Genomic DNA, 16,467 nt, shown 5'->3' with positions numbered 1-16,467 from the left:
ATTGAGTACTTACTGGTTTAAAGTAATATTTAATAATTCTATATTAAATGCCCACAAAGGATTCATCAGAGAGTTAATGATTCACTGAAGTCCCAAAGTCTACAAATGATAGAATCAGCAATATTGCCTGCTGCTTTCAGGCAAATCTGCTACATACCAGGTCAGAAATATCCCTTTTGCCTCCTGGTGCACTCACTGACTAATTCATTCATGCATTCCCTAGACAGGTTCTGTGTTAGAGAATTCATATACAAATTCAATCTGACCTCTTTTCTCAACCAGGTTGCAGTCTATTTGGATCAGAATACTATTCATCATCTGCAAAATGGAGAAAATATACCCTGTCAATCTTACAAGGCTGTAGTGGGAATTGAATTTACATAGTTGAATGTCTACTTGGGTTGAAAATTATTCAACCAGTGGAAAACATTACTGCTGTGGCTGAAATTTGGGGCCAGACATTGAGATGCGTTCATTTGCCTAAGGGGAAAAACACTGTCTTTGCCAAATCTGAAAGGAGCTCGGATCTTTCAAAACAAAGGAAGGGAAGGAACAGCCATCAATCACCACTCTTCACCACAGGAAGATGCCACTCAGAAAGCCAGCATTGCATGGATCTGTCATCTTTTCCTCTGTTTTTTTTTTTTTAAATTACATTACGAATTAGAAGACAAACTAAAATTAGTGGCAGATCCCTTTTAGATTCTTTAAATGTGTGTGTTTAACTTTTTCTTTTTTTCCTTATTTTTGCATTTTGATTGCACCCTGCTACTGCCAGACGTCTCCTACAGGATACTAGAGGTGCTTTAAGACTGTAGGACTATGGCTCTTCTGAGAATCTTGCAACCTGAGTGATGCAATGTGAGTTAGAACCTTAGGCATAAGTAACAAAACTAAGCATATATATATATATACATATATATATTCTTATACACATATACATATTATACACATATACACATATGTGTATAAGTATATATTCATATATTTATATATAAAGAACCAGTAAAAATGATGTGAATATGCACTATGTTTATTATTTGCATTTATTAAGATCTTGCAATAAAGCACATTATAATTAGTAATAACTTACAACAATTGCAGAACTATTACAAACTCACAGTGACCTTGTAAGGACAATTTCATCATACTGTGCAGTTTTCTGATGAGGAAACTTATAAAGTTTCTCTATCTTATCTTAATATACACAGGTAGAAAATTATAGAATAAGGACTAATTCTAAAAAAATGTCCTTAGTTCATGTTCTGAAGTCCTTCACTAGATCACTCAATATTCAAGTGAGTTTCCTTGATATTTTGTTGTTAGAGGCAGAAATAGTTTTCAGTGTTCCATAAGTCTACCCTGGTTACCCCATGTATTATTCAGGTTGGGCTGTTATCAAAACAATCCAGACTGTGACTTAGAAACAATAACAGTCAGTGCTCTTGGTATAGGGGGTTTGGCACTATCCTTGAAGCCTGCCAACAAGCCTTGAAGGCTTATTTTGGTCCCTTTTACCACAGATGGCCCCTGAGCACTGCCATAAGTGATATTGAACATAGAATCAATAGTTAATACTGAGTACAGAGGGATCTGCACCCCCCCAAAATAAAACATCCCCCACCCTAAATATATATTTTATTTTGTTTTGCAAGCTAGAAACTAGAAGTACAAGGTTAAGTGCTAGGAAGGAAAGCTTTATTATGAGACTTCTCAGTTTCTATCTGGCTATGTACTTGCATGACCTCTGTTCTCTCCTTCTCTCTCTCTCTCTCTCCCTCTCTCTCTCTCTCTCTCTCTCTCTCTTTATATATATATATATATATATATATATATATATACATTTGGGTAGATCAAGAGAGCAATATTTGTGGTATACCTCATTTTTGCCTGGTTTTTAAATTGAGCTAATATAAGTTTACATGTGGGTCTGTGTCCTAGGTGTACACCCATTCAAAATGTGTTTTGCCATAACACAATATTTACCCCAATTCAGTTTATTGAAGTCCCTGCCCTTCTTTGCATTTTGCCTTTCCCCTTTGATAATCACAGATATACTGTCCAAGTATATAGATTTTTCAACTTTATCTTACTATTCCCATGCTTATATTTTATATGCCGCATGTAAGTGAGATGACTCAGTATTTAGGATTCTACTTTTGACTTCTTTTACTTAGCATATCCCTCTCCAGTCCAATACATGTTCCCATCCCAAAAAACAAGCACTTTCATTTTTTCCTGAGACTGAATAGAATTCTAATGTTTCCATTGACCATATTTTCTTTATTCATTTATCTGCCATTGGGTTTGTAGGGTTGTTTCCAATCTTAGCTACTGTAGATAAGCTGTGATAACATAGGCATGCAAATTCAGTTCATTCTTACATTTTTGAATAAATATCTAGGAATAAAATTGGTGGAACATGTTACTACAACTACTTTTAATTTTTTTAACTTTTTAATTAAATCACTGTGAGATAGACCCTTACCAAACTATTCATGGTTGGATTTCAGTCATACTGTATTCCAACACCCAGCCCTCCACCAGTGTGCATTTTCCAGCACCAGTGTTCTCAGGTTCCCTCCCATCACCGCCACCCCCCAGACCCTGCCTGCCTCTATGGCAGGTGCTTTTCTTCTCTGTGTCTGTGTCTGTCTCTGTTTCTGTCTCTCTCTGTCTCTTTCTCTGTCTGTCTCTGTCTCTTTCTTTGTCTCTCTCTCCCTCCCTCCTTCTTTTGGGCATTGTGCATAACCACTTTTAATTTTGTGAGATATTCTTATGTCTTCCATAAATGCTAAACCAATTTACATTCCTATAACTAGTGTGTCTAAAATTTCTCCTATTTACAACCCCACCATCACTACTATCTGCTAAATTTTGATAAAGGTCATTCTCACAGGTGTTAAGGTAGTAACTCATTGTGGTTTGGGGGATACATGTCACTAATAGCTGTGGTTTATAATCTCCAGGTGGGTAGGAAAGGCTCCTGGCGGTTCTCTCCCTCGCAGCCCAGGTTCAGTGGTCTTGGGCTGCTCCACCATCCAGAGCAGCCCATGTCATGGGTGGACAAAGGAGGAAACGAGGGCCAAACTGTTTGATTTGTGATCAGTTGTAATTTATTCCATTCTCCCCACGCACCCGTTCCAGTCTCCCAAAGCTCCCCATTCTAGTCTCACACTACCCCTCATTCCCATCTCCTCCTGTCTCTCCAACTTATCTCTCAGCATCCATCTTGCAGCCTGGCTTTCTCTCCCTCCACTTTTCTGCTCCTGTATTCTTCTTCTACATTCTTCTCCCCCTGTCCTCCTTGCTAGTCTCCGTGCTGCATCTTGCTTCCCTGCTCTCTCTCCTATCTCTCTCCAACTCTCTCATCTCTCTCCAACTCTCCAGCTTCAGGGGTAGACACTACACCCAGTAAAGTAGCAAAATTAACATAAGAAAGCCCTTCCTGACTGTGCTTCAGACTCAAGGGTGGAAACACCACCGAGGGGAAGGTGTTTCTCTTCTCTGTAGTCCCATAACTTAATTAACATCTTAACTAACAACTTAATTCTGCTTCTTAATATTAGTTATTTTGTATGGACACAGTAAGAGATAGATTGTGCTTGTAGAGTGGCACTCCTGGAAATATCTTGCCACAGACTCAGACTACAGTGCTCAGGCCAGATTAATCTTTCCTAACACTGCAGGGTCCGAATCTAGTTATTGCTTTTTGGATCATGGCAGAATTTGTCTATGACCAAGCTCTTAAGTTATAGTTAAGCATTATGGCACTTTGGCCAGGCCCATTTTGATGCCAGGGTAGCACATAGCTCACAGCTTGGCCTGGGTCCATTCAGTCCCTACTCAGGACTCTGCTTTTGGGGTGCTAGGAAGCAAGGACAACTGAGGCTTAAGTCGAGAGAACAGATGTCTAGGAGGCAAATATATCCAGAGTCAATTAACTCCGAAGTTATGAAAGCATAACATTAACTGTCTTCTTGTGTCCATACAAGAAGGGCATTGCTCTGAATTAACTATGCAAAGAACTTAAGGAAAAGAGAAAACCAATATTTACAAGTCAACAGAGCACAAAGAAAGAGGTTACAAATAAACACAGAGGAATGGGAGCACTTTGATGGGAGTAACCCAATAAATCTAAGCTCTATGTTGCAAGGAGGAAAGACAAACCAATGTTATCCTACACTGTGGTGAATATTTTGTTTTTGTTTTGAGGCACACCCAGCAGTATTCAGAGCTATTTCTGTCTATGTGCTCAGGGCTCATGCCTGACAGTTTGGGAGATGGTACGTGGTTATGGAGATCAAACCTAACTCAGCCGCCAAGTGCCTTACCCACTATTTGAATGTTCTTTCCTATTGGTGAATATTCTTCGTGTCTGTTCAGCTCTTCTATTTACTTCTCTAAAAAATTATTATAGAATCAGTAATCCCATTGAGAGTGTTTTATAATCTAACCCTAAATATCTCCCAAAAAATCTATCTTCAAGATCTATTAATTTGTGGGTGAATTCTGTCTTGACATACGAATTCTGAGAGAGGAATGTACACAAAGAATGTATAATCTTTTATTTGTTTGTTTTTGGGTCACACTTGGCAATGCTCAGGGCTTGCTCCTGGCGTTTCACTCAGAAATTGCACCTGGTGGTGCTTAAGGTACCATATGGGATGCCAGGGATTAAACCTGGGTTGAGTACATATTCCTTATCTCTTAACGCCTCAAAATTCTTATACTATTCACTTGAAAAATTCATGGATTCAATTCTGACAGTCTCCAATGTCTTATGTTTTGCTGGCATAAACTCTAAGTTTCAATTGAAAATAAATAACCTAAGTTAAATATGGGGCGGGAGCAATAGACAGCGGTAGGGCGTTTGCCTTGCATGTGTCTGGCCTGGCCAACACGGGTTCAATTCCTTTGCCCCTCTCGGAGAGCCGAGCAACCTACCGAGAGTATCTCGCCCTCATGGCAAAGCCTGGCAAGTTACCAGTGACATATTCTATGTGTCAAACACAGTAACAACATGTATCACAATGGAGACGTCACTGGGTCTGCTCAAGCAAATTGATAACAAAAGGAGGACAGTGCTACAGTTAAGTAGAGTTCCCCTCCTAAAGATTGAGTAGATGTGCTTGTTCTTAATGTGAAAATTTCCCATTTCTCATCAGAAAGTCTGATGGTAGGTGTAATATTGCAGATTGTTTTTATTACATATATAGAATTCTCTTCTGATCAGTTGGCTAAGAGTTTTTATTATGAAAGGCCGTTTAACTTTTGTTATATACTATGTTCTGTATTTATTTTTTGGTTTGGGGTCCACATCGGCAAAAATTCTAATTCTAGCAATGTTCTCAGGAGAGACCTCTGCCAGTACTCAGAGGATTACATATGCAGGGTCAAGGATAGAACTGGGATTAGTGCAATTCAAGGCAATATTAATGACCTCTGTACTATCTCTGACCCATCCTTATTGGTGTTTTCTTTCTTTTGCTTTCTGATTTATGTGATGGGATTGTTTCATTTTTTTTAATGTTCAATATGTATGATAAATATAGCTTGTTGATGGTGTGTAATACTTTTTATTCATTGTTGAATTGGTTTACCAATCTTTTGTTGAGTATTTTATCATGGATTTGGATGATTCATGCTTTTCTTTTCCTACAACATGTTTGTCTCACTGAGTCTTTCGGGTAAACTGATCTTGTTTTGAACCAGATTTGAGTATTCTCTCTGCCTCCATACTTTGAAAAAGTTTATATTGAAATGATAAAATTTCATCATTAAATATTTGTTAGAATTTAGTAATGAATCAAAGTAACATTGGTGCTTTCTCCTTTGCATTTTTAGGAATCATAGAAGTGATGATTTGAGTCAATAATGATGGGTAATTTGGGATCAAATAGAGAGTAGGTCAAAGATGTAGGTTCTTGCCATGTATACAGATGGTGCAGGTTAGATTTCTAGCACTACACATGGTGCAGTTAAAGATTGACGAACAAAAGCAATAGCGAAAAAGTAATTTCAAAGCTCTTTTGGCACACTGAATTAGTTTCTGTGAAATTAATATGAAATTTTCATTATTATCAGCAAAAGGAGAGAGAGTTTAGCTACCATTATTCTGTTTTCTGATAGAATACACTTCTGGGAAAAGATTTCTGTGTGGTAACCCTTTGACTGCTTTCTTTAATGTTTAAACTTTGGACAAAAATTTAAAATATTGGTTCTCATTATTTAAAAATTAGATAATAATTTATTAATACATTAATATATATATATTTTGTCTCCTTGATTTGAGCAATCTATGATTATTTGTGTATTATAGAAAAAAATCTCACATTAAAAATTCTAATTTCCCTTCTGTAAAATTATTGACCACAAGCATATGTTCTCATAATTCTATTAAGCATTGCTAAATGAATATATGTTCATATAGGCTAAATTAATAATTAGAATGAAAATATTTAAATATTCATTAGAAATAATTATTTCATGCTCATAGAATTTATTTAAACAATAAGCACATTTTATATAAGTTAAGTAGCTTATATAAAAAAGCAAAAGAATTTATGTAAAAATAAATGAATTTTATGGCAAAACTGATTTTAAAAATAAACCATAGCACTGTAGCACTGTTGCATTGTCCTCCAGTTGTTCTATGATTTGCTCGAGCGGGCACCAGTAACTCCTCGATTGTGAGACTTGTTCTTACTATTTTTGGCATATCGAATATGTCACGGGTAGTTTGCCAGGCTCTGCTGTGTGGGTGGGATACTCTAGGTTGCTTGCTCAGCTCTCCTAGAGGGACAGAGGAATCGAACCTGGGTCTGCCACATGTAAGGCAAAGGCACTACTTGCTGTGCTATCGCCCCAGCCTACATAATTCCTAAGAAGTTGAATTATATAGTGATGCTAAATCAAAAACTTTGTGACAATTTAAATTTTGAAGTAATGATATTTTATTGTATTCATCTATTTTCTCAGAAAAATGTTTATTATGAAAAATAATTTGCTAAAGAACATTTATCATCCTATGGGGGATGGGGGACCATATGTGGTTCTAGGTATCAAACTTGGGTTCTCCTTGTGCAACTTACAAAATATAAAAGTAATTGTTAATATTTGCCACTATTGTTGCAGGAGCAATAATAGTTTTAAGTTTTTCAAAGTTCTGAATAAATCAATTTCACAGTAAAATATTTTTTCCGAAATATCATCTTTTAAAGCCTGATATCATTTTCTTTATCTACTGAGATATATTCACTTAATTTCTCATGAATCAATACCTTTCTCACACGCAAGTTTAAATACAGAGAATTTGTGTCTTTGTTGGAACAAAATTCTGGTCTATAAATAAACCAAAAATATAGGAGCAGATAAAGATGCTATTTCAAATACATGTTTTTTTTTAAGCAACCATGTACCTATATCTGTGTAAAAAATTCTTACATTTACTTCCCAATTTATCAACTCAAACTACTGTAAATACTCAACTCTTAACATTTCATAGAATTAAGATCCTTGTTTATAAAAGATACTTTTCAGATAAATGGGATTTTTTCCTTCATTATTTAGGATTCTGAATATAGTGAAACAGATGTTTGCTAGTATAGATGATTCTCCTGCTCTCTTTTATACTAATATATTAATTCAAGAGTCCTCACAATGGAAAAAAAGGCCAGTTGTTTCTTCTTCTTATTGTAGTAATAGTATCAAATTTATCAACACCTTACGAGACTTAAATTCATGAGTCTCCATGTGCTTTCTAAAAATTTCTTTACTTACAGGTTGTTTCTCAGTCTGATTGAGAACCATTCTAATTTGATCAGAAGTCACACTAGATGAAACTTAACACCATCAGGAAAGTTTCACATTCCTGATCTTTGACTGTTTTTATATAGACAGCAGGTGGGCTGTCTGCCAGCGTGTGTTCAGTGTCCTGATATGTGCCACTATACTCGCCCTTGCTTCTTTTCCTCTAAGACCTTCCCTAAGACCTGTGAATACCACTTTTGGAAAACAAAGCAAACAAAACAAATCTTCCGATTTCTGACTAAGATGCTCACTCTAACCCATTGTAGAATAGATAGAAACTTCGTATGTCAACAAATAAGAGTTGCTGGAACGATAGCATAGGGGGTAGGGCGTCTGCCTTGCACGCAGCCAACATGGCCGACCCGAGTTCGATTCCTCCGCCTCTCTCGGAGAGCCCGACAAGCTACCGAGAGTATTCCATACGCCAGACACAGTAACAACAAAGTCTCCAGTGGAGACGTTACTGGGCCCGCTCGAGCAAATCGATGATCAACGGGAGGGCCTTTACTTTTTACTTACTATTATGTACTGATACTGTCACCTATTCTCTTAGTTTTGAAATATATGAAAAACGTACTATTTTACAACCCACAGTTCATTAGGTATTTTATAAAAGATAGTCAAACTTCATTTCCATTTGCTATGGAAATGATGCAATATTTCTATGTGAATCTAATATATGGCATCCAATTAGTGGTATTACATTTAGCAGCAAGTATGACAGCCTACCATTGCAAACTGGAAAGCTTGTGATTGTGCTTAAAAATTTCCAACTGGTGGGGAAGATACAACAGGTTTTAATATCAAAATTATAAACATTAACAAAAAAATCTGGTTACCTAAATTATAATACAAAATTTAAAAACAGACATATATTTTATAGTATCAAACAATTTTGCCATCCTGCTGTTTGGCTTTTCTCTAGACTCAGCCCAGGTAGGTGTTAAAATTGCATTCAACTTTTATAATGGTCCTACGTGTGATTTCCTTTCTTGATCCATTCAGCAAAGACTGATAGCAGACAAGTAAACAAGTAAACACAATTTATCTTCCAAACCCACATTATTTTAAACTAGATGGAATGGAGAGGATATTAATAATTACATCTAGAGTAAAGTCAGGTTTACATTATGCAAAATGAATTCAACTTACACAAGATGGAGATAAACTTGTACATTCTTTATTACACAATGAATAGGAAGACATATTACAGAGTTAAGGAATATGCTGAGTGTGTTACTTGTATTCTAAGCTCATTGAAATCTTATCATTTATATCTTTGCGAGGTAGCAAAGAAAACACCATATGCATAGTTTAACTCAACATGAGGGGACACAGCTTCAGGGCAATCATAGCAAAGGTTAAAAATATAAACCCAAGCCTTTTTCAATATTCCTATTATAATCAATTCCTCCTGTTGTAGGAGAATAGGAATCCTGGATAAGTATATAATATCTGAGTCCATTGTTTAAAGTGACTTTATATCATTTAAAGTAAAGTAAAAGTAAAGGCCCTCCCGTTGATCATAGATTTGCTCGAGCGGGCCCAGTAACATCTCCATTGGAGACTTTGTTGTTACTGTGTCTGGCATATCGAATACTCTCGGTAGCTTGCCGGGCTTTATATCATTTTATATCATATTTATATCATTAAATTATGAAAAATAATGGCCCAAATAGACAGATTGATTAAGAGACAAAATTTAAGCTTTAAATACTTTTTGGGGATTTTTTTAAAAATACTTTTTGGGGGATTCACTCTTGTTGGGGCCCAGTGGATCTTATGTGATAATAGGGATTGAACCTTAGCTGACTTTTGGCAAGGGAAGTGTCATATCTACTATACTATCTCTCTGGACCCAATTTTTAAATACTCTTAACAACAACATCTTCACTATTGTTATTTTAACATAGAATTAAATGTAAGCAAACATTCTGGAAATTAACAAAGGTTTTGAAGAATCAATATTAAATAAAGATCTATGTCCATTACATTCAATAGACGACTACTCCATAATTTTTCCTTAGAAAGTAGTTGACAAGAATCAAATGAAATTTGGTAGAAAGATTTTTGTGATGCCCTTTCATCATAGAGTTTTAATTCATACAGTAATTATGCCTGAGTTGTATTCTGAGTTGACTAGAAAGTGTTATTATGCTTGATCCATTTCTATATTTTTAACCTGTAGCAGCTAAATAATCTGTCTTCACTTGATCACTTGAACATGTGACATCCCTTTACTCATCGATTTGCTCGAGCAGGTACCAGTAACATCTCCATTCATCCCTGTCACGTGCTAATATAGCTGATGGCGTCTGCTCATTCTAAGAACACAAAGAGCCTCAAACCGATCATTCAGGGTCTTGACAAAAGTCTGACAATCTCGTAGGTGGGAAGCCACAAATTCTTTTGGTTTCCCATGGAATACAGTGGGTAATGGCTCTAGTCCAGCAGTCATCTTCAAATCTCATTACGTGTTCAACCCATCTGACTTTCAACGTGTTGGCAAATGAGAAAGTGTCCCTGGTTCTTGACCGTCTATGAAGGTTGGAACTCCGGATTCTTTCTCTCATTTGAGTGGAGTGTGATACTCCAAGCATAGCTCTTTTGATTCCTCTTTGGGAGACCCAAATTGCATTCTCATCCTGCTTTTGTAGGGTCCAGGTCTCTGAGGCATATGTTAATGCAGGAAGAACAGTTGAATCAAAGAGTTGTGCCTGGAGCTGGAGGTTCTTTGTCCTCTTAGCTATTTCTTTGATGCTCTTGAAAGCATTCCAAGCCACTCTCTTACTCCTGCGCAACTCAGGTGCCAGGTCAACGTCATGTTGAGTTCTCAACCAATGTACACATAACTGCTGCATTTTGAGATGTTTGTTCCTTGGAGAGTGAGTGGAATGCCAGGAACGAGTCCGTTTCTCATAAACATTATCTTCATGAGATTCAGCTGCAGTCCAACATTTCCACACTAACAAAGTCGACCAGCATTTGCGCTACTTGGCTAATGTTTGGTGTATGAGAACGATGTCATCAGTGAAATAGAGGTGGTGTAGTTGCCGACCATCTATCTTCATTCCCATTCCTTCCCATTCCAGTCTACGCATGACGTTCCCAAAGCTGTTTCGGTGAAATGGTATTGCCCTGCTGAACCCCTCTCTTGACATGGATGATCACTTACTTATAGAATGGTGAGATCCTGGTAGTGAATCCGTAATACAGCTCATGGATAATCTTGATGTATTGAGTTTGAATGCCCTGATTAGCTAGGGCTTCGATGACCGGTTCAGTCTCAACAGAATCAAAGGCCTTATTTAAATCAATGAATGATAGACAAAGCAGCATCTTGAACTCCCGAGAAAGCTCCATGAGCTTGGTTATCGTGTTGATATGGTCAATCGTGTTGAATCCTTTGCAGAACCTGGCTTGCATGCATGGTTGTCCTTCATCTAGTCTTTGCCAATCTTATTCAGGGTGACTCAGTGAAAAGCTTGTAGACGACAGAGAACAGGTGAATCAGGTGATAGTTGCCAATGTCATGGATGTCTCCCTTCTTGTACAGTAAAAGAGTCCTGCTGATTTTCCATTGGGACAGAACTTTGCATTCAGACAGATAGTGTGTGATCAGCCGAGCCAGTGTATCAATGCGTACTGATGGCAGGTTCTTCCTGTGTTCATGTCTCACCTGGTCTGGACCGGGTACTCTTTGCTTTTTTATTGACAAAATGGTGTGTCAGATTTCAGAATGGAGAATGTTGGGAATTTCATATCCATACTGCTGAATTTGGTATGTGGGCAGGTGGACGTGTCCATTGAAGAGATCCGAATAGAATTCATGGATAATCTTCTCCATTGCACTTCTGAAATATGTGATATATAACCTCCACACCTCCACTACCCACCGCCACTATGCTCCAGGATGCTTTCCGGATGCTGTGGCTGAGACTCCCGCATGAGTGAAGCCCGACAGAAAGCAGGTAAATGGAATTCTGTGACCTTGGACTCCAGTCTTAATGGACCCAGGAACTGAGATCCTCTGACTGCTCCCAACGGCGACCAGGGAACTAAAACCAGAAGACCCACCCTACCCTGCTCTGTCTGTTTCCACCAACCTCCAGCAACCCTGGGATCACACACAGAAGACCCACCCTCTCCGTACCAGATAAATACCTCATCAGCGGACCTCCAGTAACTCCACTACCTCCACTGCCCAGCCACCCCCACATTCCAGGTCACTTTCCAGACACATCATAAAACACTTTATACCCACCTTCCAAGATTACTGTACCATATTTGATAGGGTTCAAATATGCTTTGAACCATGGGATCACCTGCAAGGGCGATCAGAGGCCGCCCTAAAAACCTCCATCCCTCTCAGAGAGTCTGGCAAGTTACCAAGAATATCCCACCCGCAAGGTAGAGCCTGGCAAGCTATCCATGGCGTATTCGATATGCCAAAACCAGTAAATACAATGGGTCTCATTCCCCTGACCCTGAAAGAGCCACTAATACGGAGGCATTAAAATAATCTGTCGGAGGCATAGTGTTGCCAGCAGGTCAATCTATGCCTATGAAGCGAATGCATCAGCAGCCTGATGGCACGTTCAGACTTCCAGGTACCCCGAACTTGCTGCTGTGCCTTTGGCCAGACCCCAAAAACTTGGGGCAAAGTTTGCCAAGAAAGTAAATGGCCAAAAGTTAGGTATGTGGGAGATACACCCACAAACCACTATCAGCTCAGGTATATAATTGGAGGCAAGGCGTCTCTGGTTCCTGATCAAACTGCTTAAAGGCCATTATCCCAGAGACTCAGAGACAGAACTTGGAACCCATCAGCTTTTGTCAGAGACGCGTCTCCACAATGGGCTACCAGCTCTGGGCCAGCCCAGGTGGGAAAAGGTTTCGTGCTTTGACCTATTACCCCTGGCGGCTTGGTGGCCGCCATCTTCCAGAGGTCATTGGAAAGTCAGTTTGGGGGCCGCAATGAGGAGACACATGGAGCCTCACAGGATGGGGGTGGAGTCGGCCCTTTCCCTCCCTGTCCCAAAGAGACCCTGAGTTGCCGCCCACAAAAGACCTCTTGACTCCTGATCAATCTGTTTAACGGCCATGATCCCAGAGACTCAGGAACAAATCTCAGAACCCAGGAAGTTTTGGCAGAAATCCCTCCATATTTAATTGTTAAAATTTCGGAATTCCAAAATCATATATTATTTAGCAATAGAAAACAAATTGTCTACTGTTGCCTTTTTTGGCAGATCTGTGTGTTGGGATAAAAGTCCAATTAATAATGGTGGGTCTGGGGTCAAAATATTGAATGTAATCAAAGTAGAGAGTAATGTGGAAATCATCTGCCCCACAGGTAGGGGGGTGTGTGCAAATGGGGGTATACTGGGGATTTTGGTGGTGGAAAATGGGTACTGGTGGAGGGATGGGTGTTTCATTGTATGACCAAGACTTAAACCCGAAAGCTTTGTTACTGTCCTCACAGTGATTCAGTAACTAAAATTATAAAAAAAAAAGTATGGTGGGGTTCATTTCCATTTCAATAAGCTTAATCAATGACTGTAAAAACAGAAATACTCCTACAAAAAAAAGAATCTGTCTATTTATTTGATTTCCTTGTTGATTTGAACCTCTGAAAAATTTGTCAAACATAATCCCAGCCCATCTGTATTCAATTATAGCACTTGCTATTCTTTCCTTGACTGTCTTAAATATTGAAAATGTTAATGTTAGTCCATTACCAGAGCCTTCCCCATCCCACTGCACTCCTTTGCTCCCTCCGACAAATTTATTTCATCTTGGTAAAAATTAACACTCTCCTCCAAAATAATAATACAACTTTAATTTTAGAAATCTTTGTCATATTTGAGAAAACTTTGGCATGATCTTAACAGGATCACTACATTAATATTAAATTTGTAAATTCATTTGACTAATTATATTTAACTTTTTCGTACAATAGTTTAAGAATATATTTGCCCCTTTCTTGCCCTTTTCGTTCTTTTCTCTTAATTTTCTTCTCTTCCTGAAATCTTCTCTTGCTGTCACTTGTTTCTCCTCCCCTTTTCTCATTCCCTCTCCTCCCACACCCTCCTTCTTCCTATAAGAACCTAAGCTAGGCAGAAAAGTGTATTATTACTTAGTGTCCTCTATTTTCTATTATTTAAAATCTGTCATGAATTTAATATTATTTTTTCTGGGTAATATTCTATTTAACCAATTTAGATATTGAGAATATATATCAGGGTATGGAGAGATAATAGATTTGATAGATATTTGCCTTGCATGTGATCAACCCAGGTTCAATCCCTGGCATCCTGTATGGTGTCCTGAGCCTACAAGGAATAATTCCTTAGCACAGAGCTAGAATTGAACCCTAAGCACAGATGTAACCCCAAAACAAACAAAAGAAGAATACATGCCAAAGAAAGTATAGAATTTATCTTACACTTATTTGCAGCAGGCTTTTAATTATATGGTTATTATCTAGGAGAACTTCCCAGACATGCTGGGATACTGAGTGTGGAAAATTGTCACATTTTTAGGACTAATGTTTCCTTTCCTTATATAACTTTTCAGCATCCAGACCTTCAAGCTTAGTATCTCTGCAATGGCATCAAGCACATCCACTTTTAGAATGTATATAGCTTGTCAAATAATTCTCCATAGAAATATGCATTTTATAAAATCAGATTCTTGACACAAAAAGCCAAAGTTTTCAAGTCTCTTTTATGTAATTCTTGGCATAGTTTTCTCAGAGCTATTTTGTGTGGCAGTGGCATTTGAAAACCAACAGTTAACAAAACAAAACATTTTCAGACCTGTTACAAATATTGACATACAGATGTCTAATCCTAAATTTTTAGGTTACTTAAAGAAAACTCTGTAGTGTATCTTTTCCTAAGTGAACAAAGCATGCACTTTTCTATTAATGTTTGGAATTCATGTGAGTCATGAAACATATTTTAAAATTATAATTTACACTTAGATATTTGATGTTATTCTTGCATTCTTAAATAAATTTAGTTATGTTTTTTCTTCTTCCCAACATAATTGAAAACATTTTACATTGGCTTGCAGGTATCTATCTATTGAGATATAGTATCTTGGAAATTATTATTTACCAACAAGTGTTTTTTTATTTTTTTATGAAATGGAAATTAAAGAGTGGTATGCAAAATTTCCCTCTGTGAATAAAACTGGTCAAGAAGTCATGACAATTTTTTATTTGTCATGTTTATAGCAAGTTTATTGGAAATGATGATTACATTTTGTGTACTAGACTGCTAATTATTCTTTGTGTGTGTGTTATTAGTTGTTTACTTCTTTTGGGCCAGATATCAAACTCAAGGATGCATACATCTAATATAATCTTGTCACTAGTTATTAAGTAATTGTTGATCACTAAATCATTTGATATCCCGTTACTCATCGATTTGCTTGAGTGAGCACCAGTAACATCTCTATTTGTCCCTTTCATGTGCTAGTGTAGCCCAATGGCGTCTGCTCACTCCAGAAACATGAAGAGCCTCAAACCATTTTTTCAGGGTCTTGACGAAGAAGTCTGACCATCTCGTAGGTGGGAGGCCACGCATTCTTTTGACGTGCCATGAAATCCAGTCAGTAACAGCTCTAGTCCAGCGATCATCTTCAAATTGCATGATGTGTCCATCCCATCTGATTTTCGATGCCTTGGCAAACGAACAACATCCATGATTCTCGATTGTCAATGGAGATTGGAACTCCAGATTCCTTTTCTCACTTGAGTAAAGCATGATACTCCAAGCATAGCTCTTTCAATTCCTGTTTTGGAGACCCGAATAGCATTGTCATCCTGTTTTCATAGGCCCAGGTCTCTGAGGTGTAAGTTAGTGCAGGGAGAATGGTGGAGTGGAAGAGATGTGCCCGGAGCTGTAAGTACTTCATTCTCTTAGCTCTATCTTCAACTCTCTTGAAGACATTCAACGCTGCTCTCTTCCTCCTGTGCAGCTCAGGTGGCAGGTCATTTGTCATGTTGAGTTCTTGACCTACGTACACATAACTGTTGTATTCGGAGAGTCTCATTCCATTGAGAGCAAACGGAACATCAGGAACTAGTCCATTTTTCATAAATATTGTCTTGATGAGATTCAGCTGCAGTCCAATCTTTCCACACTCACAGTCAAAGTTGGCCAGCATTTGTGCTGCTGGGCTAATGTTTGGTGTTATTAGAACTATGTCATCAGCAAAGCAGAGGTGGTGTAACTGTCTACTGTCTATCTTCACTCCCATTCCTTCCCATTCCAGTTGTCGCATGACGTTCTCAAGGGTGGCACTGAAGGGTTTCGGTGAAATGGTATCACCCTGCCGAACCCCTCTCTTGACATCAATGATGACTTCCTTGTACAATGGTGAGATACTAGTAGTGAATCCGTAATGCAGCTCACAGAGGATCCTGATGTACAGATTTTGAATGCTCTGTTTGGCTATGACTTCAATGACCGCTTCTGTCTCAACAGAATCAAAGGCCATCTTTAAATTGATAAATGTTAGACAGAGCAGCATCTTGAACTCCCAAGAAACCTCAATGAGCTTGGTCACTGTGTGGATATGGTCGATTGTGCTGAATCCTTTTCGAAATCCGGCTTGCTCGCATGCTTGTCCTTCATCTAGTGT

Source organism: Sorex fumeus, unplaced genomic scaffold (assembly GCF_029834395.1).
Source record: "Sorex fumeus unplaced genomic scaffold, SorFum_2.1 ptg000002l, whole genome shotgun sequence".
Taxonomy (NCBI): Eukaryota; Metazoa; Chordata; class Mammalia; order Eulipotyphla; family Soricidae; genus Sorex; species Sorex fumeus.
Note: the sequence above shows the minus strand (reverse complement) of the source record.